The 27,469-nt window shown below is 38.6% G+C and overlaps 1 protein-coding gene across 1 annotated transcript in view; it reads right to left on the reverse strand.

The window, feature by feature from the left end:
- APBB1IP (amyloid beta precursor protein binding family B member 1 interacting protein) overlaps positions 1 to 27,198 on the reverse strand; it is a 108,952-nt gene extending 81,754 nt beyond the window's left edge. The window contains exons 1-2 of the mRNA XM_059404153.1: positions 27,105 to 27,198; positions 26,558 to 26,919 (exon numbers count right to left, since the gene is read on the reverse strand). The gene's annotated coding sequence lies outside the window, so the exon portion shown is untranslated. The remainder of the gene's footprint in view (positions 1 to 26,557; positions 26,920 to 27,104) is intronic.
- Positions 27,199 to 27,469: the final 271 nt, after the last annotated feature.

A 27,469-nucleotide genomic window follows, 5' to 3' on the forward strand; every position in this document is an offset into this window, starting at 1 on the left:
AAGACTAAAAATCAGGACACTGACCCCTGAAGATACAGAGTTGATGAGAGAAATGAAAAAGAAATTTTTGAAAAATTTCAACTGCTGCCTTCAGAGGATTTTAAGATAACATAGCAACAGGAATAGGTTGCTATTAAAAAAGCAATCAAAAAATAAGAAAAATTAATACTACTTAGATAGATGCAAAAATCCCATATAAAATTTTAGAAAATCGATTCCAGAAATATACAAAAGAATTAATACATAATAAACAGGAATGCAAGGACAGCTTACCAGTAGGAAATATATTAGAGTAATTCACGAACTTAAATATTAAATGACAGACCATATTATCATCTTAATGCACGGTGAACAGGTAGGTGGTTGATTAAATCCAGTATGTGCTCCTCTTAATCAAAACCTTAATTTCAAAGTTGAAATAGTTCCTTTCTTTCCTACTTTCCTTAACTTGATAAGGGTATCTATCAGAAACCAATGGCAACCATTAATCTTTCTTTCTTTTTCTTTCTTAGATGGAATTTACCGAACCCTTTCTTTTTTCTTTTTTAAAGTACGCTCCACACCCAGCATGGATCCTAACATTGAGCTTGAACTCTTGACCCTGAGATCAAGACCTGAGCTGAGATCAAGAGTTGGATGCTTCCTGAGCTACCCAGGTGCCCCTGGCACCCATGATTCTAATTGTAAAACACAGAAACTGCTCTATTAAAGTTGGATACAAGTCAAAAAATCTCATCATTATTGCTATTATTTGTCTATTCTGGTAGTCTAAGACAATACAAAGCCAGAATAAAATTTTCAAATTTATAGATATTTTATGGCAGGACCTGGCAAACCTTTTCTATAAAGAGCCAGATAGTAAACCTTTGAGGTTTTACAGATCACATAGTCTCTATTACACTACTCAAGTCTGCTGTTGAAGGGAAAAAGTGCTATAGATAACAAGCCATGGCTAGTGGCAATACAGCTTTTTATTTAAAAATATTAAATATTCAATATGTAAATATTAAACAACACACTACTGCACAAGCAATGGGCCAAATAAGAAATCAAACAGGAATAGGTTGCTGTATAGTAGTTCAAAATATGTCTCAAAACAAAAGAAAAAGAAAACACAATGTTCCAAATCCTATGGGATGGAGCAAAAGCAGATGTTAGAGTGAAATTTATGCTATAAATGCTTGTATTAAGAAGTTGAAATAAACAACACTGCACCACAAGGAACTAGAAAAAGAAGAAACTTAGCTGAAACTTAGAGGAAGGAAATAACAAAGAAAAATCATAAATAAATAAAATAGAGATTAGAATAAACTGTAACATGACATTAAAAGTAAAGACCACTTTTTCCAAAAAATTAAATTGGTAATAGTTTAACTACATTAACTAAGGAAAAAAAGAAGGCTCAGAAACCAAATTGAGAAATGGAAGAGAAAACAGTACAACAGATAACCACAGAAATAATGTGGTAACAGATTACTATAAATAATTATATACCAACAAATCAGATAATATAGAAAAAACACCAGATAAATCCTAAAAACACACAAGTTATTTATGATTGAATCATGAATCTTGACTCCCACAAGTAGAGGAAATCTTCTTAGACCAATAACATGAATGAAAGTTGAATTAGGAATCAAAAATCTCCCAGCACAGAAAAGCCCAAGACCATATGGTTTCACTGGTGAATTCTACCAAACATTTAAAAAAAATTAATGACAATCATTATTAAAATCTTACAAATAATGGAATGGGGGGAACACATTCAAAATCCATCTATGAGGCCAGTACTACTCTGATAACAAAGCAGGATAAAAAACAATACAAGAACAGCAAAGTCTAGTTTGTCGGATGTAAGTATTGCTACTCAGACTTTATTTTGATATCCATTTGCAAGATAAATCTAACTCCAACCCTGCACTTTCAATCCACAGGTGTCTTTAGGTCTAAAATGATCTCTTGTAGGCAGCATATAGATGGGTCTTATCTTTTTTCACCCATTCTGACACCCCATGTCTCTTCATGGGAGCATTTAGTCCTTTTACATTCAAAGTAACTTTTTTTGTTTGTTTTTAAATTATAAACATATAATGTATTATTTGTTTTGAGAGTGCAGGTCTGTGAATAATCAGTCTTACACAATTCACAGGACTCACCATAGCACATACTCTGCCCAATGTCCATCACCCAACCACCTTATCCCTCCCCCCACCTCCAGCAGCCCTCCGTTTGTTTTGTGAGACTAAGTTTCTTATTAGTCTCCCTCCCTGGTCCCATTTTGTTTCATTTTTTCCCTCCCTTCCCCTCATGAACTCCCGTCCTGCCTCTCAAATTCCTCATATCAGAGAGATCATATGATAATTGTCTTTCTCTGATTTACTTATTTCGCTCGGCCTAATACCCTTTAGTTCCATCCACGTCATTGCAAATGACAAGATTTCATTTTTGATGGCTGCATAGTATTCCATTGTGTGTGTGTGTGTGTGTGTGTGTGTGTGTGTGTGTGTGTATGTATCACATCTTATTTATCCATTTATCTGTTGATGGACATCTAGATTCTTTCCATAGTTTGGTTATTGTAGACATTGTTGCTATAAACACTGGGGTGCACGTGCCTCTTCGGATCACCACATTTGTATCTTTAGGGTAAATACCCAGTAGTGTGATTGCTGGGTCGTAGGGTAGATCTATTTTCAACTTTTTGAGGAACTTCCATACTGTTTTCCGGAGTGGCCACACCAGCTTGCATTCCCACCAACAGTGAAGGAAGGTTCCCCTTTCTCTGGATCCTTGCCAACACCTGTCATTTCCTGACTGGTTAATTTTAGCCATTCTGACTGGAGTGAAGTGGTATCTCACTGTGGTTTTCATTTGTATTTCCCTGATGCTGAGTGATGTTGAGCACTTTTTCATGTATTTGTTGGCCATTTGGATGTCTTCTTTGCAGAAATGTCTGTTCATGTCTTCTGTCCATTTCTTGATTAGATTATTTATTCTTTAAACTGGGTTTCATAAGTTCTTTATAGGTTTTGGATAATAGCCCTTTATCTGATATGTCATTTGCAAATATCCTTTCCCCTTTTGTCGGTTGTCTTTTGGTTTGTTGACTGTTTCCTACATTCATAATTATTCATAGGTATTTATTGCCATTTTCTTACTTATTTTGTCATTTTTTTCTTGAGATTTTCTCTGACCTTTACTGTCTTTGTCACTATTGGTTTCTCTTCTGCACTCAAAGAGTCCCCTTTAATATTTCTTGTAGGGCTGGTTTAGTAGTCACAAATTCTTTTAGTTTTTGTTTGTCTGGGAATCTCTTTATCTCTCGTATTCTGAATGACAGCCTTGCTGGACAGAATATTCGTGGCTGCAGATTTTTCCCATTCAGTACTTTGAATGTATCATGCCACTTTCTTCTGGCTTGCCAAGTTTCTGTTGAGAAATCTCCAGCTAGCTTTATGGGTTTTCTCTTATAAGTTAAGGACTTCTTTTATTTTTTATTTATTTTTTTTTACCCATTAAAATATAACTTTTATTTTCTCTGCATTCATGATGAAATTCAAAATTGATTATAACAGTGCAATAATTGAGGAATTATTTTTTTTAATTTCCATGATAGTGTATTTCTTAAAATGGAGTTGAATTATCAATGAGAGAAGAGAAAACATAGAGTGGATATGTACAATACTATGCTACAGTAATCCAATTACTTTCTGTGGTCCAGAAATAACATGCCATTTCAACACATGGGAATATGGTAGGATGTGACTTACAGTTTGATTCTGAATATACAGTAAACTTATTTTTTCTGGGCCTATTTTTTTCTCCTTCTCTATCCCTAAGTTAAAAGTGATGTTTCTCTCAGCCTGCTGTTTGGCTTGACAAAAAACATTGTTCCTTCTTCTCCTGGGATAGACTTGATTGAAGGAAATGCATCAAGTAGGGAAGTAAAAGTTTGTTTCCCTATTGCTCTAGTACTGCCTGCTGCTGACTTCCCATGAGAGAGATGACAACAGTTTCATAAGGTCTTCGCAATTTCATATTTGCCATTTGGGAAAGAACCTATGTTGTTTTGATGAAGGAAGAAACGTTTTCATATTTTACCATTTGCCTCTGCTCTTCCTCTCCTCTGGGAAGCCCATAAAGTTCAAAAGTAGCTAAATAAGTTGATCTTGAACCGGTCACAGGCTCGGTGAGCTCGGGGCGCGGCCGGAGGTCAGGCAGACGGGAGTAACTGGGCGCTGTTCTCTGAGGGCGCACTGAGGAGTGGGGCCCTGGGCTCTCGGCTCCTCCGGCCCGAGACCAGGAGGCCGCCATTTGTATTCCCGTCCTCCGGAACTCTCTAGGACTTCTTTTATCTTGTTGCCTTTAAGATTTTTGTTTTATCACTATATTTTGCAAATTTAATTACAATATGTCTCAGTGCTAGCCTGCTTTTGATAGTTTGGATGGGCATTCTATGTGCTTCCTGGATGTGGATGTCTATTTCCTTCCCCAGATTAGGGAAGTTTTCTGCTACTATTACTTGAGATAAATTTTCTGCCCCCTTCCCTCCTCTTCTTCTTCTTCTGGGACTCCTATAATATAAATGTTATTACTGATGGAGTCACTGAGCTCCCTAAGTCTATTCTCATGTTTGATGGAGTCACTAAGTTCTTTAAATCTATTCTCATGTTGTATACTCTTCTTTCTTTTCTTCATCTTAATTATTGTCCATTATTTTATCTTGTGGGTCACCACTTCATTCCTCTGCTTCTTCCAGCCTGCAATTCATTTAATCAAGCCTGTTGCCAATCTCATTTATTATATTCTTCATCTCTGATCCTTTTTTTTTTTAACTTTTTTATCTCTAGGGTAAGGGTCTCACTGGTGTTTTCTATTCTTTTCTTCAGCCCAGTGAATATCCTAATGGTTGTTGCTCTAAATTCTCCATCAGACATGCTATTTATATCTGTTTCACCAAGATCTCTGGCTGTGGCTTTATATTATTCTTTCATGTGGGATAAATTCCTTCATCTTTGCATTTTGTCTAAGTCTCTGTCTTCTTCAATGTGATCTCTTCTTTCCCTTTAGTTGTGGAGTTTGTTTTGTCAGTCTTCAGCCCAGTCTCTAGGATATTTAGGATGATTTGACATTTATCTAGTTGTGTTCATGGGACAAGAGGAGCCTAGGGTCCTCCTACATCACCACCATCTTTGATCTCAAACTTTATTTACAAAAGCCCCTCAACAGACTTGCTAAACAGCCAATAGGGAAAAGATGAAATTAGTATAATACACAAGTGACATAAATGTTTACATAGGAATATAAGCAAAAAGTAAAGTTAATTAGATAGATGTGATACAAATATATACAAAACAATATTCCTATATATCCAGCAATAAATGTTAGAAAAGGATATGGCAAAAGAATCAAATTTGTAACAGCAATAAAAGCTATGAAGAATACAGAAATAAATAATAAGCAGTTTGTTAATTCTAGATAGAGAAATCTATATGGTATATAAGAAAACTTGAACTTGAACAAATGGACAGAAAATATTATTAGAAAGGAACATTCAATACAGTGAAGTTATCATTCTTCCTAAATGAATATAAAACTTTCTGCAATTTCAATCAAATTTCCAGATGGAGTAAAACAAATGAACAAAAGCAAACAAACTTATTATAAACTTCATCCAAGAAATAAAAGATTATTTGTAAGTAATAAAGATTAAAAAAGTATTTTAATTTTTTAAAAGATTTTACTTATTTATTTGACAGAAAGAGACACAGCAAGAGCAAATACAAGAAGGGGGAGTGGGTGAGGGAGAAGCAGGCTTCCCACCGAGCAGGGAGCTCTATGCAAGGTTTGATCCCAGGGATCTTGACCTGAGCCGAAGGCACACACTTAATGACTGAGCCATCCAGGGCTCCCCAAAAAGTTATTTTAAAGAAAAAATTTGATACTTTAAGATTTACACAAATAAACAAATGGAAAAGAACAGAGAGGTCACAGAATTTAATACATGAAAAAGTTGGCAATTAATAATCAGCAGAAATAAGAAATTATTTAAGAAATTGCTATCCATTTGGAAAAAATTAGATTAGATCCCTATGCCATTACCATACACAAAATAAATTCAAATTGGGTGAAGAATTTGAGTGTAAGATTAAAACTGTGAGAGTCACAGAAAAAGGGTTTTTCGTTCTCCCCTTCCTCTCAACCTCCCTCCCTTTCTTTCTTTATAATTCTATGGCAGATATTACTAAGTGGCTTTCTGAAACACATTCTCTTAGTGCCTTGTATGATGTGTTCCCATAACCTTGAAACTGGAAATCTAGAAATAATGTTTCCCAGACTCCTTTGCAGTTAGGGTTCTATCTGTGATCAAATCAAGGAGACAAAATGACATGGATCCGCAAGGCGGAAATAAGCAACATAACTGAAAGCCACATGTGGGCAAACAATCTTCCAGGCGCAGCTGTCCTGTCCCTTCTATTTTACCTTTGTCAAGTTTTTATTTAAATTCCAGTTCCTTAACATACAGTGTAATATTGATTTCAGGTATAGAATTTAGTGTCCCTATCATTTGAGATTGAGAAGTGGGTACTGGCAGCAGTGACCTTTCACCACAACAGTTCTGAAGGTACGGTTGGGCATTTCTCCTGCCTGTTATTCCTGACTGTCAACATCAAAGCTAACTCCCCAGCTCCCCCAGTTTTGTATGCAGTCATACGCCTTGTAGTAAACTCCTTTCCATTTAAACTAAAATGGATTCTGTTTTCTTTTTCCTCTCTCCCTTCCTTCCTTCCTCCCTCCCTCCCTCCTTTCCTTCCTTCTTGAGAAGGTGATGGGAGGGATGGAGGGAGAGAGAATCTTTAGCAGGCTCCATGCCCAGTGCAGAGTCTGATGCAAGGCTAGATCTCACAATCTTGAGATCATGACCAGAGCTGAGATCAAGAGTCCGATGCTTAACCCACTGAGCCACCCAGGGTCCCCAGATTCTGTCTTCTGATCATTACAAGTAGTGAAGGATTTTATATTCATTCATTCATTGACAAATATTTATTAAATACCTAATATCATAGAAATATTCATTCTTTTTGTTTTACTTATTCAGCCTTTAAGAATTTAATTCAATTTACATACTATGAAAGAACACTATATGCCTGAAGGTGAAACTGCAGCATTATTGGAAATTAAAAGCAATTTGAACATCCTACAAATAAAGGAAGGACTGTTATGGTACTGCTTTTAAATTTTTTTTTTGTTACTTTTAAAAATAATGGCTATTATTTTTAACCATATATTTAAGTAAAATAAGCAGGACACAAATGACTTATATTCTAATTTACAATAATGCAAGAAAACAAGGGGCAAATAAAAAATACTAGAAGATAAATCAACATGTGAAATAGTGCTTGTATTAGGGTGCTGGTTTCTTTTTCTCTATTTTCCAAATTTTCCATCATGTATTAATTTCATAATTTAAAATAAGAGTTACATTTGGGTTCAAGTCCATACCAATGATTTAAAGGGCATGCTGGCAAAAGCAGAGGTTAATACATATTATATACATTTTTTTTAAAGATTTTATTTATTTATTTATTTGTCAGAGAGAGAGCGAGAGCGAGCACAGGCAGACAGAGTGGAAGGCAGAGTCAGAGGGAGAAGCAGGCTCCCTGCGGAGCAAGGAGCCCGATGCGGGACTCGATCCCAGGACGCTGGGATCATGACCTGAGCCGAAGGCAGCTGCTTAACCAACTGAGCCACCCAGGCGTCCCTACATTTTTAAATTGAGATAGAATTGAGCATAAAATATTATGTATGTTTAAGGTATACAATGTGTTGATTTGATATATTTATGTACTGCAATATGATCACTACCACGTGTTAGCTAACATTTCTATCATGTTACATAGTTATCATTTCTTTCTTGTGGTAAAACAATTAAGATCTGGTCTTTTAGCAACTTTGAAGTTTATAATACAGTCTTATTGACTATAATCTCTATGCTGTGGATAGAGAACTTACTTCTCTACTAGTGGCAAGTTTGTACCCTTCAACTTCTCCCCAATGCTCCCATCCTCCAGCTTCTGGAAACCACCATTCTACTTTCTGTTTCTATGAGCTTTGTTTTTTAGAGTCTACACTCTCACTTACGTGAGATCATATAGTATTTGTCTTTCTCTGTCTGACTTATCTCACTTAGCACAGCACTTTCAAGGTCTATCCGTTTTGTTACAAATGGCCAGATTTCCTTTTTTCTCAAGACTGAATAATATTCCTTTATACCTACATATATACCATAGCGGGACACCTGGGTGGCCTACTCAGTTAAGCATCTGCCTTTGGCTCAGGTCATAATCCCAGAGTCCTGGGATCAAGTCCTGCACTGGGCTATTTGGTCAGCAGGAAGCCTGTTTCTCTCTCTGCCTGGTGCTCCCCCTGCTTGTGCTCTCTCTCTCTGACAAATAAATCTTTTACAAAATATACTGCATCTTCTTTATCCACACATCCACTGATGGACACTTATGTCGTTTCCAAATCTTGGCTATTGTGAACAATGATGCAATGAGCATGAGAGTACAAGTATCTCTTTGAGATCCTGTTTTCATTCCCTTTGGATGTATACTCAGAAGAGAGATTGCTGGACCATAAGGTAGTTCTATTTCTAATATTTTGAGGAACCTCCACACTGTTTTCCATAATAGCTGAATCAATTTACATTCCCAACAGTGTATAAGGATTCCCTCTTTTCCACATTCTCGCCAACTTGTTATTTCCTGTCTTCTTGATGACAGGCATTCTGACAGGTGTGACATGATATTGCACTGTGGTTGTGATTTGCACCCCTGATGATTAGTGATGTTAAGCACTTTTTCATGTACCTGTTGGCCATTTGTATGTCTTTTTTGGAAAAATGTCTGAGTCCTCTGATTATTTTTAAATTGGGTTGTTGATTTTGTTGTTGTAGCTATGGGGTTGTAGGAGTTCTTGATATATTTTTGGATGTTAACTTCTTATCTGATACATGGTTTGCAGATATTTTCTTCCATTCCATAAGTTACTTTTTCATTAAATTCCACTGTGAAAGCTGTTCACAAAAAAAAGGAAAAGGGACTCTTCTCCACCCTATATGTTTGTGACTTTCCTCTCCAAAACACTGCCAAATCAATTTGAGGTGACCAATTTGAGGTGGGAAGGGTATTTCAACGGTTCCTTATCTTTCTTGCCCATGCTCTTAGTGAAAAGAAAATACATTTTCATATGTATGCTTCATGTGTTGCTTCTGACTGGTGAATTTTATGATTATTTTTACAAAAGATAGTGGTTGGTTTTTTTTTTTTTTTTTTTTTTTACTATGCTTAGTAGCTTTCCAGGGAGTGTTTTTCTTGTCAGAAACTAATTACTTTCATTATTCCTTTGGAGCAACAACAGCAACTAAAAATTTAGCATTATTTGTGTAGGCTCAGAAACGATTCATTATTAAACTTTCTAGCCAAAAATATATACTTTTATGTATTCAAATTATTTTGAAGACAAATCAATGTCATAGAGAAATAATACTAAAGATATGGCTTATAAAATTATGTCCTTAGCAATGGTGACACATTTCTTCTCTATATAGGATTGATTAATGGAAAAAAATTAAGATATCACAACAGATTTGAGTAAAAATCAGGCTTTGCATTAAAATTAAGCCTTAGCTTATGATATTTATTGAAAACTAGTCATATACCAGAAAATATCAAAAAATCTAAAGGAGAAATTGTATAGGCTGTATTTTCCAGTTAAATATAATAAAATGGAAAATACTAATAAGATATTGAATAAATAAAAGAAATCCTTAAGAAAAAGGTATTTCCCTAAGAACTTTGGGATTAGAGGAAAAAATTTCAAAAGGACAATTTCAAACTACCTAGAAAATAGCCATGGGAAAACATAAACACACACACATACTCAGTTTAGCCAGAGTCAAATTCAGAGGAAATTTGGAGGGGGGGGAAAAAAAAGAATGAAAGCCTTCCACAATAATAATTAAAGCAAACCAGTAATATTATAAGAATAAAATAATGATGGAACACAAGAGAATGTAGAAATATATTGAAGAATATTAAAGAAATTGGTGCTTTATAATCTTACCATAATGGGAAACACAATATGAAATGCAGTCTAAATGTTTTTGGCTGGCATATTATAATCTTTATTTTACACCAGCTTTACCACCAATAATTTATTTTAAAACCCTGCAACTGTTCACTGATGTCCTGATATAAAATACATGATTTATTAAGAGACAATTTAGGTTAATTTTATTAGGGACACAGAAAAATGGGAAACTGTTCCTTGTTAGTTTCTTTGATTAGGTGTTCATGAACTTTTCCAGGTAAACAGCTCAGTAAAACTTCCAAGACACCACACATTAAGTCCTCACACCTGCCATTCCACTCATTTTCCTGTTGTCTAAGTGGCTGTCTTGGCCAGGTATGACCATAAAAATATCCAGATTTCATAAATATGAATAAAGATGCAGCTATAACTACTTTTTGAAATAAAGGCGGCAATGAAGTTACCACTTCATAAAAATGATTAAGTCATTTTAGTTGTGATTCAGGATTATTTTGGGGGTAGATCCTCCCTGATCTTTGTTTTCTATTATCTTTATCCTATTATCTAATCTCTCTGTAGATACTTCTGCAGAGTGAAGCAGAAACAGCTCGCTTATCCATGTCTCTATTTCTCTCCTCACACCGAGTCCTGCATTTATACTTCCGTTGTCCACAGGTCATTCCCACAGAGGGCAGTGGTTCAACCACAGTATGGTCCCCTGCCAGCTTCCTCTTCTCCACCCTGCTTCTCAACACCCCCCCTTTCCCCACCCTCCGGCTTGCCATGGGGGTGGGGTAAGGTCATGGTGGAGTAAGATCTAAGTTAGCAATCATCTCGGGAACTGGGGAGAAAGTCAGCACAGCTCTGGGTGCTAATCAGATGCCAGGGAAGATCAGTGCAGTGAAGCGAGGCTGAGACTGGGTGTTTGGGCAGAAGGCACTGAAGTCAAGTGCGTGAGCCGCGAGAATTGTGGAACTGAAACAGAAGCATTAGGAAGTGGAAAAGTGGATGAGACAAGGCAAGAACAGGCTCAGCGAAGAAACACAGGGTGGGTTAACCTCAGAGCTGTGGGTTTTTGCGATGACCAGACTCAGACTTATGGCTAAAAGGAGCCACCAAGACATGACTATCCCTCTGCCCAGATAATATTCCCCCCACATTAAAAAAAAACGAGACTATATTTGCCTTTACCTATAGTCCAATGATCTCCCCTCAGTCATTCTCAGGAATTTCAGGGGCCTCTTGTTAGCCATTTGTTCCTGAGGTCGCCAGCTGGAGCCAGAGTATCTGTCAATGCAGCCTTCCTGATGCCCTTGAACTTGTCCCATATGGTCTTTCCAAAACTAGGGTCCTAGGAGGACCCTAGTTCAGGTCCTCCACAGGTCCTACCAGGACTCTGTCATCTGCTTATTATTTATCTGCTTACCTCTAGTCTCTCCTTTAATCCGGTGTCTAAACTGCCACCAGCGTTTTCTTATTAAAACCCAGATCTCTTCATAGCCTTTCAATTAGCAAAACTTTTCAGTGGCTTTCTATTGTCTGCAAGATATAGTCTATACTCTTTAATGTGGCTTTTATGTTCTTCCACAGTCCAGTCCCCACTTCATCTTCCAGACATCATCATGCTCTTCCCATAAAACCTCCTCTGCTGCTGCATCTACTTTTTCTTTATAATCCCCAGGCACACCAGATGCTTTCTTTAAGGTACTGAAGTCAGAGCACAGATTGTTTCTAATGCATCTTTTCATCTTCTTAGTGGTTAGAGCAGCACCTTAAACACAGGCCCTGCATGCCATATTTTAAAAAATAGTTTTATTAAGATATAGTTCATATAACACTTAAAAGTTTATAATTCAATAGTTTTTGGTATTTCCATAGGGTTGTGCAACCATTACTAAAATCTGATTTTAGAACATTTTCTTCCCTCCTAAAGGAAACTCCATACTTGGGGCACTTGGGTGGCTCAGTCATTTACTGTCTGCCTTTGGCTCAGGTCATAATTCCAGGGTCCTGGGACTGGGCCCTGCGTCAGGCACCCTGCTTAGTAGGGGGCCTGTTTCTCCCTCTCCCACTTCCCCTGCCTATGTTCCCTCTCTCGCGGTCTCTTTCTCTCTGTCAAATAAAATCTTAAAAAAAAAACAAACAAAAAACCCCTCCATTCTCATTAGCAGTCACTCACCATTTTCCTCCCCCTCCCTAAGCAATCACCAATCTACTTTCTCTTCATATAAATTTGCTTATTTAGGGCATTTCAGATAAATGAAGCCATAAAATATGTCGTCTTTTTGACATGATACTCTATGTAGAAAATCCAAAAGACTCCATCAAAAAAGTTGTTAGAACTAATACATGAATTCAGCAAAGTTGCAGGATAGAAAATCAATGTGCAAAAATCTATTGCATTTGTATACACCAATAATGAAGGAGCAAAAAAAGAAATCAAGGAATCAATCTTATTTGCAATTTCACTAAAAACAATAAATACCTAGAAATAAACCTAACTAAAGAGTTAAAGATCTATACTGTGGGTGTCTGGGTGCTCAGCTGATTAAGTGTCCAACTCTTGATTATGGCTCAGGTCATGAACTCAGGATTGTGAGATCGAGCCCTGTGCTGGGCATGGAACCTGTTTAAGATTCTCTCTTTCTCCCTTTCCCCTTCTCCATCCCCTAAAAAACAAAACAAAACAAAACAAAAAAAAAAATGTACCCTGAAAACTATAGAACACTTAGCAAAGAAATTGAAGGGGACACAAAGAAATGGAAAAACCATTCCATTCTCATGGATTGGAAGAACAAACATTGTTAAGATGTCTATACTACTCAAAGCAATATACACATTTAATGCAATCCTTATCAAATTACCACCAGAAGTTTTCACAGAGCTAAAACGAACAATTCTAAAATTTATATGGAGCCACAAAAGACCCCAAATAGCCAGAGGAATATTGAAAAAGGAAAACAAAATTGGAAGCATCACAATTGCAGATTTCAAGCTATATTACAAAGCAGTAGGCATCAAGACAGTATGGTGGCTGGCACAAAAACAGATGATCAAAGGAACAGAACAGACAACCCAGAATTCCACATCTACATGGTCAACTTAATCTTCAACAAAGCAGGAAAGAATATTTGATGGAAAAAAGACAGTCTCTTCAACACATGGTGTTGGGAAAACTGGTAAGCAACAGGCAGAAGAATGAAACTGGACCACGTTCTTATACCATATACAAAAATAAATTCAAAATGGCTGAAAGACCTAAATGTGAGAGAGAAAACCATCAAAATCCTAGAGGAGAACACAAGCAGAAACCTCTTTGACCTTGATCATAACAACTTCTTACTAAACACATTGCAGGAGGCAAGGGAAACAAAAAGCAAAAATGAAGTACTGGGATTTCATCAAGATAAAAAGCTTCTGCACAGTGAAGGAAACAATCAGAGAAACTAAAAGGCAGCCTATGGAATGGGAGAAGATATTCACAAATGACATATCTGATAAAGGGTTAGTATCCAAAATCTATAAAGAATTTATCAAACTTGACACCTAAAAAACCAATAATCCAGTTAAGAAATGGGCAGAAGACATGAATAGACACTTTTCCAAAGACATCCAGATGGTTAAGAGATGCCTGAAAAGATGCTAAACATCACTGATCATCAGGGAAATGCAAATCACAATGAGATACCACCTCACACTTGTCAGAATGACTAACATTAACAACGCAAGAAACAACAAATGTTGGTGAGAATGTGGAGAAAGAGGAAACTTCTTACACCATTGATGGGAATGCAAACTGGTTCAGCTACTCTGGAAAACTGTATGGAGGTCCCTCAAAGAGTTAAAAATAGAACTACCTTACAATCCAGAAAATGCACTACAAGATATTTATCCAAAGGATACAAAAATACAGATTCTAAGGGGTACATGCACCCTGATACTTACACCAGCGTTATCAACAATAGCCAAACTATGGAGAGAGCCCAAATGTCCATTTAGCTGATGAATGGATAAGGAAGATGGGTTATACATATACACATACATATACATACATATTCATAAATACATACATATATGAATATTACTCAGCCGTTAAAAAGAAAGAAATCTTACCATTTGCAATGACGTGGTTGGAGCTAGAGTGTATTATGCTAAGTGAAATAAGTCAGAGAAAGACAAACACCATATTAGCTCACTCAGGTGAACATATGGGAGAGAGGGAAAAAAAGGAGTGAGGGAAACAAACCATAGGAGACTCTTAATGATAGAGAACAAACTGAGGGTTGATGGAGGGAGGTTGAGTGGGGGACAGGTTGGGTGGGTGATGGGTATCAAAGAGGGTGCTTGTGAAGAGCACTGGCTGTTGTATTTATGTGATGAATCACTGAATTCTACTCCAGAAACCAATATTTCACTTCACACTAACTATGGAAAACTTAAATTAAAAAAACTTGTTTTAAAATGTGGCCTTTTGTGTCTGGCTTCTTTCACTTAGGATAATGTTTTCAAAGTTCATCCATGTTGTAATATCTATCAGCACTTTGTTTCTTTTTATTGCTGAATACTTCATTGTATTGAAACACCATATTTTGATTAACCGTTCATTAGCTGATGAACACTTGGGTTGCTTCCACTTTTCAGCTATTATTAATTATGCTGCTATGAATATATGTGTACAAGATTTTGCCTGGAATGAGTTTTCATTTCTCTTAGGATTCCCAGGAATATAACTGCTGGATTGTATGATAACTTTGACTTTTTGAGAAAGTGCTGAACCGTTTTTCCAAATCTGTGGTGGGATTTTACATTCCACTGGCAGTGTATGAAGTTTCAAATTTCCCCATGTCCTCATCAATACGTGTGTCTGTCATTTTAAATCGAGCCCTCCTAGTCAGCATGAAGTTCTCACTGTGGTTTAGATTTGCATTTCCCGTTTGTCTAATGCTGCTGAGCAATTTTCATGTGCTAATTGGTCATTTCTGTATCTTCTTTGGAGAAAAGTTTACTCAGAGCCTTTCCCTAGTATTAAAATGGATTATATGGAGTTATGGACATTCGGGAGGGTGTGTGCTATGGTGAGTGCTGGAAGTGTGTAAACCTGGCGATTCATAGGCCTGTACCCCTGAGGATAAAAATACATTATATGTTTATAAAAAAATAAAAAAAATTTAATAAAAAATGGATTATATGTCTTTTATATGTATTATTATGTTGTTGTCATAAGGCTTCTTTAAATATTCTGAATGTAAGTCCCTTAACAAACACAGATGGGTTACATTTCAATAAAATCATCGTAAGGTGAAAATCCCGAGTAAAAAATGCATTTAATATGCCTAACCTACTGAACATCATAGCTTTGCCTAGCTGACCTTAAGCGTGTTCAGAATATTTACATTAGCCGACAGGTGGGCAAAATCATCTAACACAAAACCTCTTTTATAATAAAGTGTTGGGTATCTTATATAATTTATTGAACACTCCACATCCAAAATTTAAAGTACAGTTTCTACTGAATGAGCACTGCTTTCACACCATAGTAAATTAAAACAAAAACCAAAAAACAAAAAACTATGAATCGAACCATTATAAGGTAGGGACTCTGTATAGAATTTTCAAATAAAATATTTTCTTCTATTCTGTGCATTGTCTTTGCACTTTCTTGATGGCACTGCTTGTAGCACAGAAGTTTTACATTTGAAAGTAGTTCAATTTATCTATTTGCGCATGTGTGTGTTTGTTTGGTATTGTATCTAAGAAACTATTATTTCACCCAAGTTTATAAAGATCTAATCCTATGTTTTTCCTAAGAGTGTTACAATTTTAGCACTTCATTTAGGTCTATGATCCATTTTGAGTTCATTTTTGTGGAGTACGAGTCATTTTTAATGGATACTATTGAGAACAGAGTGTTATTTATACTTTAAGTCCCCCCCAAAAGGTCTTTTTCCCTTTCTGTGATGTAATAACTTACAGTGTTCTGCACATTGAATCAGAAAATATTCACTGTGTCGTTCATGCAAATATACATAGCAGTGAACCAGCCACTCTGATAAAAATATAAAGAAACTGTAACAGCAAGCACTATATGCTATAATCCAGGACTATTCCAAATGGATTTAGGGTAAATTTATCATCGCTCCTGCAAAGAACCAAACTCCAATAATATTGGCTTAGACTGAGTCCAACCACAGAAAGATTACTGATTAACTTGACATAGAAATTAATCCTTGATATAAAATACACAGATACCGGCAAAACAAAACAAAACAAAATACCCCAAAACCTCAAGAACCCCAAACTACTGAATCAACAGATATGGAGTGAAATTCAACTTCTAGAAGTGTATGTGTTTTATATGTGTTTCACAGAACAGTTACCATGGAACTTTACTAAGTTAAACTACAAACCTTAAATACTTTTTTGATGACAATAAGTTCACATCACTTAATTCATGGCTCACCTTCATATTTCAATAACCTAAAAAATAATGGCATCTCTATCATTTGTTTGCCTCTTGGTAAAGAGTCTAAACTCCTTACACCATCTGGCTCATTGTTCCAGCATGTTCCTGAGTAACACAAACGAAGATGTGCAGCAGAGACAGCCTGTCAAAAATGAAATTATTCTCTTGTTCTTTTATATCAAATTGTGGAGGGCCATTCAAGGCCCTCTTCTGTCAATATGCACCAGGGGCAACTGGCCCCTGATGCCTTTTCCAGGAGTGATCAGGGTTTGTACTGTAGCCCAAGGAACATCAGCTGTCTCCAAGATCAAGTCAGTAGGCTATCTGAGCACTCTTCTTTCAAAGGGTACAAACACCCAATCTGGAAAGTCCATGTCAATCAGAGACAAGCAGAAGGTGAAGGAGCAGGTCAGGAAGTCTAGTCTAGTCTAGCCAGGAAGCTGAGGCTAGATAGTTGATCTATAGCCCTCATAGTTGCCTGTGGCGGGCCATCCTGGCATGTTCCCAGCTGGCTAGTAAAGCTGATAAGAGAAAACATCTTCCAGGATGAGCTCATCAACAATCCACTGCACACACCACTCCAAATTCATCAACATCTTTCATTAAATCTTTGCTTACAGTGAAAATTTATTTCTCTCCCTCTATATATACCATTTGTATTGTCCCTGTGCTATTTTCTTCTTTTTCTCAACTTATATTAGTCCTACGCACTATGCAAGGACAGTTCAAGGCTCACTGTTGGATCCTGGTGATCTACCCTTATCTTGAATCCGGGAACGGCAGTGTGAGGATCACTCATTTGAAAGTTCATCAGTTTCCTTATGGTTTATCTCTTAATATGTACTGTTATCTTCTAGACTATGTTTCAGAGGCACAATTTATACCTTAACTCTGTTGGTACCTGGCAGAGTGTCATGGCTGGCACTGAGAACTCACTATATGTTAGCTCCTATTAATATATACTAACACTAACTTTATTTTTTTTTAAGATTCTATTTATTTATTTGACAGACAGAGATCACAAGTAGGCAGAGAGGCAGACAGAGAGAGAGGGAAGCAGGCTCCCTGCTGAGCAGAGAGCCTGATGCGGGGCTCGATCCCAGACCCTGGGATCATGACCCAAGCCGAAGACAGAGCCTTTAACCCACTGAGGCACTCAGGCGCCCCATAACACCAACTTTAAAGTAACTAGAGTAGGCGTTATAAAGATGGAACAATCACTACAGGTCAGGCACTCAGAGCGTCTCATTTAATTTTCAAAACAACCCCTGACATGGTGACATTATTCTAATTTTATAGTTTTAAAACTCAAGCCTAGAGAAATTAAGTAATTTCTGCTCATGTAGCTAGCAAGTGGTGAACTGGACTGTGCCTGGGTCTAACTCAAAAGTTCATGTTCACAATCAGCACTCCATGTTGCCTTTAGAAAACAAGGACTGTGATTATTAAGAGGTGAAAACTGGCAGCTGCTTTGCTCAAACCTCTGTTATAACATCTACAAGTCCAGTTCTAATATAATTGTGTGTCTTTCACACTACATCATGAGCTCAGATATAGAATCTTGTATTTTCATCAAGTGTTGACACACACTATTTACTCAGTAAATATACTTAGCAGCTGGGTAATCTTGGGCAGGTATTTAACCTCTTGGTTGGCTTAGTTTCTTCAGCTGTAAAATGGCAATGAAAAATAGACCCTCTCCCACAGGGATGGGCTGGTGTCTGTAGAGTGCTTAGTATGGTGCCAGGTGCATAGAAAGCGTTAGTATCAGCTATTATTGTTATCAACATCATAGTTACTTTTGTTACTACGTTCTGTATCTAAAACAGTAGTGGATAAATATCAGTCTCATATTCACACACACATTCCCATGTTCACAACTGGATGGGTACTTTTGTTTGCTGCATTTCTGTATACCTAGAACCTTAGCTGGACTGCCATTTTTTCATCGACCAGGCATTTTAGAAGGACTGGGCCACTGGGAAGGACATCTGTAAGTACTGTTTCTACGACAGAGATTCTTAACCATTCTGAATAAGAGAGAGCATGAGAATATCCCTGAGGCTTTTTCATACCAAACCCATGAATCAAAACAACTCCATCTTCCAAATCTTATCACTACCTGCCCTCCCTGAACCCCCAGGAAGTGTATTTCTAGACTTGGGAACCACAGCAAAGAGAGCTGCTGTTGATGCTTATGAACTAGTAGGTGGAAACGGGTGGGGTGGGGGGGGGTGGTTCAGAGAGAGAGAGAGAGAGGTGGTAACCACTGTCGCCCAGGGCAACAGTTCACATTTTGGCGGATGTGGGTTTAGGGCATACTGCTCCACCATTTATTTCCATTCTTTTTCGGTCCCTGTTAGGATGAGGCAGAATCCAAAAAATAGGGCAGGAGGGGAAGAGAAAGAGTAAAAAGGAAGGTAAGCAATAATAATCTAAGTTTGTTTGTTTTTGCTGCTAGAGGACTAATAAAGTATTTGAGAGCAGATTTAAATATGAATTAAAATCAGGTTGCAGGGATAGATCCCATACTTATAGAAAATGCTGTTCCCTTCTTTTTCCCTTTAGCTTACTTTGTAATTCATCTAATATCCTCCATGCATCTGAAGAGTCAGCACATAGGGTACAATAATTGTGCCATTATCTAGAGTTGCGCTACCTAATTTGGTAGCCAGTAGTTTGTGAGGCTATTGAGCCCTTCAGTGGTGGCTAGTTCAAACGGAGATGTGCTATCAGGGTAAAGTATGTTTGGTTTAAAAAGCTTGGTATGAAGAAAAAGAACGAACAACTTCACCAATGATTTTAGTATGACTTAAGCTTAATGCAATTTAGTATAATTAATATTAATCAGCTAAATGATGATTTGGGATATATAGGAATTAAAGTATGTTACTAAAATTAGTGATTTTTATTTTTTTACTGCTTCTAATGTGGCTTCTTGAAAATTTGAAGTTATACATATGGTTTGCATTATAGTTCTATTGAACAGGGCTGGCCTAGAGTGCTACAGTTCTGTTATTACAAGTGCCTAAACGTTTGACTCAAAGATGGTAGGTTGTGGTGACCGTATCGTATGAATCCAATTTGAATATTACTCACCAAGTGTTAAATCAGAATTGCCCCATTTCCTTTCCCACTGTACTTTATGCTCCAGCACTGCGAAACTGTTTCATACATGTGCCTCAGGTGGCCTTCTTCCACTGGGCACCTGGAAATACCTTTATCCTTTAAAGTGCTTCTTGGTCACCCCCCACTGATCTCTTCTCTATAGTGCCTTCTTCACCATACTATTTCTGCACCTATATTGCATATCAGACATGGGAACATGTTTATTACAGGCCTGTCTCTCCCACTCAACTAGAAGCTTCTTGAGGTTAGGGGCCACATCTTATTCTGTTTTATATCCTTCACCCTGGGCACATGGTTGGCCTTCACTGGATGTGTGTGAAACTGAAAAAATAAAATAAAATTCTGATTGCAGCATGTTGAGCAGTTTCATGCAATTCAAAGACACGTGTAAGAACCATACTCCCTCTGTGAGCCTCACTTTGAGGGATAGTGCAGTGAGCTACCTTGGAATTTCAGCTTCTGTATTCACTAGTGGTCTTATGAGCCATGTGATTACAGCATTGCATTGCATTTACCCACAGTCATGGCCCAAGCACCTTCATTTATGTTTGTTGCTTGCAATACAGTAAATATAATGTCACTGAATTAGTAAGCATGTTAAGAAATAGTCTTGGTTTGCTAAGCCATATCATTTACGGAATTTAATCAGAAGGAAGGGGAAAAAAAACCCAACTAATACTATATCCTAAAGTTACTCAGTTCATTGACCTGTCAGTTGTGAATTTTATGTTATTAGCAGGCATGAATGAGTTTGTTAATGCTGTACTATAAACAGAGTCTTAGATAAATTTACTTAATTAGTAACATAATTAATATTCTGTAAATCTGTGAAAAATTTGTGGTATTCCCCTCTTCCCTAATGAATTCTTTCTTTTATTTTTGAGATGAAATCTTAATAAACTTAATTGAAGACTGGAGTTGTGCCTGGTGAAAAACAGTCTATTAAACAGTAATCGACCACTAAAGCAGCATTCCACTAAATACTAACATTCCATAACCATGCTGTTTTGATGCCTGTTATAGCCAGACAAATGAAGTATAGATTATCACCATTTCAGTCTACTTCGTAATGAAGTAGGAAGTACTTTCAGCTTTTCAAATACTATAATGGTGAGATCTAACATTCTTCAACAGCTGTTAGTGACCCTTTAGCCCTGCTCAAACACTTGCATCTGTCTAAAATCCAGACGTGCCAAAAGGAAAGCTCCCCTCTCTTCTGAATTTGGTCTTAGATTTTGAAAATATAAATATCTTAGCCTTTGGTTGAGATAAGAATCTTTTTGGAAAAGGCCTCTGTCCTTTGTCCCTCGGAATCTTCTATTAAACACAATCACAGAAACCTTGTATTACATAATGCCCTTGGCACTGGTTAGCACTTTATGTATGATCTTTAGTATCTATTTCTTGCTTTTCCACTCATTAAAAATAATTTTCCTTGTCTAGAGTCTCACAGAGGTGGAAGAGTACTGATTAGTTGATTATGTTCTTATCTGTATAATAAAGATTATTGGTCAGCCCTTTCAGCAAGGTTTTCTTTTTCTTCTTTTCTTTCCTCTTCAGAAAATTTTGAAAGAATGGTTAAAGCTTTAGGACCTAAAAAATCTGGTTTTATGTTCTATTTCTTTAACTCCCAAACTATCATTTCTAATTCTGTAAAATCAAAATAACAATATCTTCCCAAATAACTACTTAGCCTAAATGACCTTAGCCTTCTATCTAATAAGTGCATAGTTATTACCAGTTGATATTTCGTATCTATACCTGAAGCTGAGCTTCTGACCATCTCCTCTCCAACTTCCCCCTGTCAAATGATGGTAGTTCCATCTTCCAGATGTTTAGGCCAAGACTTTGGAGTCATCACTGACTCCTCTTTCTCTCAAACCCCACATCCTGTTGTACATACTACAACTTTACTTTGCTCAATTCTTTTTTTGACACTTTTCACTTATTACTACCTATATTATTTACTTACTAATTTTGTTTACTGACTATTGTCTGTATCTTTTCACTAGAATATAAACTCCATAAATGCAGAGATCCTTGCCTCTCCTGTTCGCCAACATGTCTCAAGCACCTGAAACAGTGCCTGGCAAATATTTTTCAAATGACTGAATTGTATTTAAAGCAGAAATCTAAGTAATATGAGAAAAGCAGCAGTTCCTAAATTAAATATTCTTTATTACCCTTAAAAGTTATAGTTATCCACTGCTGAATCTTGGTCATTTCAGTAATGACTAAGATAAACCCTTAACTATTTCCATGGTATTTACTCCTGGCATTTATAAGCCACTTTGCTTTTATGTTATTTAAAATAAGTTGTCTTCACTTAACAGGGCAGTCTATTTATAATCGTGCCTACAGATAGTGGAGATTCTAATCTCAGTTTCCCAAGTGCCAATGTACTCTTAATTCCCAGTTTGACATGTTTACAAATGCATATACATGCTTCCTAAATGCTTTTAAAAAAAATCAACACATTCTCAATACTGATTGTGTCTGTTGAGAAAAAAGGAGAATGCTATTAGGAGGAAGTCAGAAGATATACTGGTAATATTTTACTTCCTCAGCTGGGTGACAGGTATCCAGGTATTGGCTTCATTATTATTATTATAATTTACATATACATTATACACCATCTTTTATATGCATGAAACACTTCATAATAAAAAAGGAAGGACAAAAATAAATCCAGTCTAGCACTTATTTATTCTACTACCACTCTTTATTTTCCTCCCAGTTTGATATGATACAGCTCTCTGGGCATAAATCTTCTAGCCAGTTTGTGGAAACATAATTGCTGTTGATTTAGCACTTACACTCTCCCCGAGCCCATAACCATCTCACTGATGAGTCTGTGATAGGAGATCAAATCAGAAAGGTCCCCAGCAGAAACAACAAAAAAATTACACTCATTGCTTTATTGATTAAATCAACCTAGCAAGCTATTAAGAGGGATGAGAATAAAGATAAAAATAAAAACATGTGATGGCTGCCAAAGCAGATTACTTTTTCCGAAGACATATATAAAGATAATAACTTCACTAGTGATTATAATATCTTGTCTTCCCACTATAGCAAGGCAAGTTCCTTGGTTACCTTCGTTTCATCCTCCGCTGTTCCCTGACCCCACTGTGGTATAGGGATCTGATATCTGCCTCCACAGCACACAATTCTGGTCACGAATAGAACTATAACTGCTCATTAATGTCCCCCCACCCAATGTTCACTGAGGAAAGGTCCCATGTTTTTTCACCATTTGAGTTCTGTCCCTGTGACAGCTCCTAGGGTTTTGGTATGAGACTAGCTCAGTTCAAAGTTCAACTCCTCTTCTCACTCTCTGTGTAACCCTCTTAACCTTTCTGTGCTTTCATTTCCTCAATGATAATAACAACAGCATAGGCTCAGGATGTGAGGATTAATGTAATGACACACCTAAATTAATTAGCAGAGTCTGGTCCAAAATCTAAGCTAAATAAAAAGACTATTTATTTACAATCACCATCTGGTGATAAAGAGGAAACCGAGTTGACAGAGAAGAAAGAAGACAGCTCTTACAATATGATTCTTAATGATTCAAGTGCATCATCAATCTTCAGGAAATATCTGGAAACTGCATCATGAATTCAAGCTTCACAGTGCATGCTGGGAAGGAATGCTTCCTTGGAGTGATGCTCCATCTCTACCTGCTCAGACCTCAGGACTGGTACCAACAGGGCTGCCTAGGTCAGGAACCTGTGACATTTTGATGGTACAACCCAGAAGGGGCACTAATATTATCTAGACACTTAGCAAACACTTTCTGAGTCCCAGCTATGGTCCCAGGAATTTAGCTAGGTAATGAGGATGTGGCGGTGGCAGGTCCCATCCTCTAGTCCCTAGAAGCTGTCCATAGGCCCCGACTTGTCATGCCACATGTACAGTCTAGCCCATTAACCTGAGTGTAGCTCATTCAGTGCCCTTCCTTAGTCCTGCTGTTGTCTCTACTCAAGAGACATCTTACTGTTAACTTTTCCAAATACATAGCAGTTTCCCCTACAAATCATGTTTCACACGACAACTATAACTGTAATACATATACACATGACTATACAATCAGTGTACCCATCTAATACCTCAAATCCTGGCATTTATTATGTACTTGAATTTATAATATTTTTCTTGAACTTTAAGCTACTTGCCACACAGGATGACAGAACTGACATAAAATATAGACATATTTATATACTAAAATATTACTTATGTTAATAAGAATTATTCTATTTTTTTTCTAAGGATTTTATTTATTTATTTGACAGAGGGAGAGAGAGATCACAAGTAGGCAGAGAGGCAGGCAGAGAGAGAAGGGGAAGCAGGCTCCCTGCTGAGCAGAGAGCCTGATGTAGGACTCGATCCCAGGACCCTGAGATCATGACCCAAGCCGAGGCAGAGGCTTAACCCACTGAGCCACCCAGGCGCCCCAAGAATTATTCTATTTTGAGGCAAGAATTACTAAGATCCTTCTATTGCCTATAAATGAACTCATGAGGTATTTAAAATGGAAAATATTTTGTTGTGGTAAGCTATGAAATGCCAGGTTAATTTATTATAAGATTGTGGACTCACTAAAAGGTTTTGGATGTAAAGATAATTAAAATAAGATAGAAGAGGATTTAGAAGTAACTGAAAATAATAATGCTTTTGAAAGTAGTATGCTTTGAAGAAATTCAGAGTAGCATATCAAACAGAGACATTTTGGCAATAAATTTCATAAATAGCTCATTCTAATAATAATATGAAAATACCTAGAACTTTTTAATTATAAGTAAAAAAAGGTTAAAAAAGTAGGTGATTGGTATACATTCCTAGAATATATAAATATGAAACAATTAATGGACACTACATAACCAAGTACTGTGTTTAAGATTTAAAGTAAATGAATCATAAAGCAATCCATATTATAAAGTTGTATTTCTTGAGAAATAATAATTGGAGAATTTTGAAATTTAATATCCACCTGCCCAAGCCTGAGCACATCAATTCCCCATCTCAGTTTTCCAACAGAATGGAGATCTGCCATCTTACATATAGACTCAAAATTGACTATTTTTATAGAAGAACTTCTTAGAAACAAAAGGCCTCAAAAATGTTGATATTTTAGACTCTAACAAAATCTGTTATCATGGGGCACCTGGGTGGCTCAGTGGGTTAAGCCACTGCCTTTGGCTCAGTCATGGTTTCAGGGTCCTGGGATCCAGCCCTGTGTGTCCAGCTCTCTGCTCAGCAGGGAGCCTGCTCCCCCCCCCCCCTTCTCTGCCTACTTGCGATCTCTATCAAATAAATAAATAAATAGAATCTTTTAAAAACAAATTTGTTATCATCATGATTTTCTGTTCTTTTCTGTGTGATCAGCAATTCTAACTTTGCCAGTGTATCAGACAAAGACAAATTCAAAGAACTGTAACAATTCTCCAACTGCTGCTGTAATGACAGACATCCTCTAGTCCAACAATCTCACTTTACCAATAAGTTATCTCAGGTCCAGAGAGGTTAAAGCAATTACATCAAAGTCACCCTTGTCTAGCTACAGGCATATATGGAACTATAATTCAAATTTCCCAAGGACGCAACAAAGACACAAATATTAGTATCAGTGTGAAAATTATTAAGTATTAATAGCCTGAAGATGACATTATATTCCTGAGATCTTTCACAACATATTGAACAGGCAGGAAATACCACCCGGAAGACATTATAGAAGATTTCTTGGCAGATTTTTTGTGGATTTTGCTAGCCAGTCTTTAACTGTAAGACTATTTCAATGAGGCCAAAGGGAAAACTGCCAGTGGACAAAAGCTCTCTTTTCTGAAATTCCTGTTCAGAGGCCTAGAACTGAGAATTAGTAGTAGGAATTAAGTATCCTTGCCTTTATTTAAATCGCATTTTGTGGCCAGAAATAATATCCCGGGGAGTAATAAACTCATGTACCTTTCCCCCATGTTACCTTCCTCGGTTACCCCTTTTCTCTTTCTCTTAGTAACACACTGAAAGTCCTTCTGGAACCACTTTACTCTGAGAGGTACCACTCTGAGCAACTACATGTTTGATGTTCCACAACGACATAAATAAGAAATACGTCCCCACAGGGACAATCAGGGGTGCAGGGGGCAAAGTCTTCAGGGGGACTGCCAGATACGACATCCTACTGTTTCCTTCATGCTGTAAGGCACTCTGGACAGTCACTCCAAGCCAAATTAAGAGACTGACTCCTGGTGTCCAAATCGGTCCTCTATCTTATTTTCAAGTGAAAAGGCCAATCACTGGTAAAGATTTTTTCTTTTTCTCTTTTCTTTTCTTTTTTTTAAAGAACAGTCGTCCAAAAGTTTTAAAGTCAGGAAACACCCTAAGACACGTCTGACTGCGATCGTCTCTCTCAAATTCTCACACGACTTGCACTGACCCTACCCTAAAATGCCCTCAAGTGCCCTAAAATGCCCCCCAGGAAATCCTTTCAAGGGGTCAGGTTGGGGGCTGCTGGGCTGCCGCACCCGCGAGGGTTACACAGGTTCCCCGTATGTCCCTGAAGCAATTTTCTGCGCAGGAAACCAGTCAAGAGTGATGAAAGAGGACGCGGGGAAGAGCAGCCCGCACCCCAACCTCCGCCCGCCCCGCACCCCAACCGCCCCCCGCCCCGCTCCGCGTAGCTGGGTCCAGGGCCGAGGTCCGCAGAGGGGACCCCGGGTACGCGCTCCCCTCGAGGGCCAAGCCGCGGGCGCGAGTTCTCCGGGGCCACGGCCGGGAGCTGGGGACCAGACCCACGGGACACATGGTTCCGCGGCTGCCCCGAGGGCCCCGGCTGAGGCTCGCAGGGCGCCCCGACCGGCCGGCGCCGCTTACCTTGACGGCTCCGCGGGATCTCGGCTGGGACTCTGCGCGGACGCGACCGCGGGCGCGGGCGGGGCTCGGGGCCGGGCGCGGGGCAGCGGCAGGGAAGGCGCGGGGGGCTCCACTGGGCTCCACCCGGGTTCAGGTCCGCCGCCTCGGGGAGGAAGTGGTGTCAGCCCTGCCCTTCCCACGCAGCGCGCAGACGTGTGGCGCCCTCCGCGCCGCTTTGCATCGAGGTGCAACGGGGCCGCCCCGCTGGAGGCACAGCCGCGGGAGGACGCGTGGATGAAGGCTCCTAACTCCCGGGGGCTGCTCTTCCCAACTCATCGGCTCTGTGCCTCATTTCCCTTATCTCTCCTCCTTCACACCGCACCCTTGAAGGGGGGGAAAAAAAGTTTTAAGTTCTGGGAAAAGTTGGGCCTTCCTCTCCCGCCCCTCCCCCCCGCGCGCCCCCTTCTCTGAGAATCCCCTCGCTAAGTGATCTCTCTTCGTCGCTCCATGTTAGTGGCTAAGGGGTGTGTGGCCAGAGGACGGCTCCTCAGAAGCCCGAGACCCTGACCTCTTTTGCAACGGCCTTCCCAAGCGTTTACTTCAGCCCCTCTGCGCTTCCTCTTTCGGGCCCGTTAAGCAAGGCCGGAGCTTCCCGCCCCGCGCGGAGCCCACCCTTGGGGGACTCGGCGCGGGAGAGCGGCGCAGAGCGACCCCGCGCCTGCGCGTCAGCCCGCCAGGCCGCAGGGACGCGCTCGGCCGGGCGCGGGTCTCTGCCGGACCCGGGGTGGGGGCGTCGGAGGTCGGGCGTCTGGTGGGGAAGAGCGTTCTCGGCTCAGCCCATTTCTCAACTGTCCGATTGGCAACCGCCTTCCCCTCCCCCCCAAAGCTTAACCACACGGAGTTGGCGGGCGAGGCTGTAAAGAAACGGGGGCT

This window comes from Mustela nigripes, chromosome 6 (genome assembly GCF_022355385.1).
Source record: "Mustela nigripes isolate SB6536 chromosome 6, MUSNIG.SB6536, whole genome shotgun sequence".
Classification (NCBI taxonomy): domain Eukaryota; kingdom Metazoa; phylum Chordata; class Mammalia; order Carnivora; family Mustelidae; genus Mustela; species Mustela nigripes.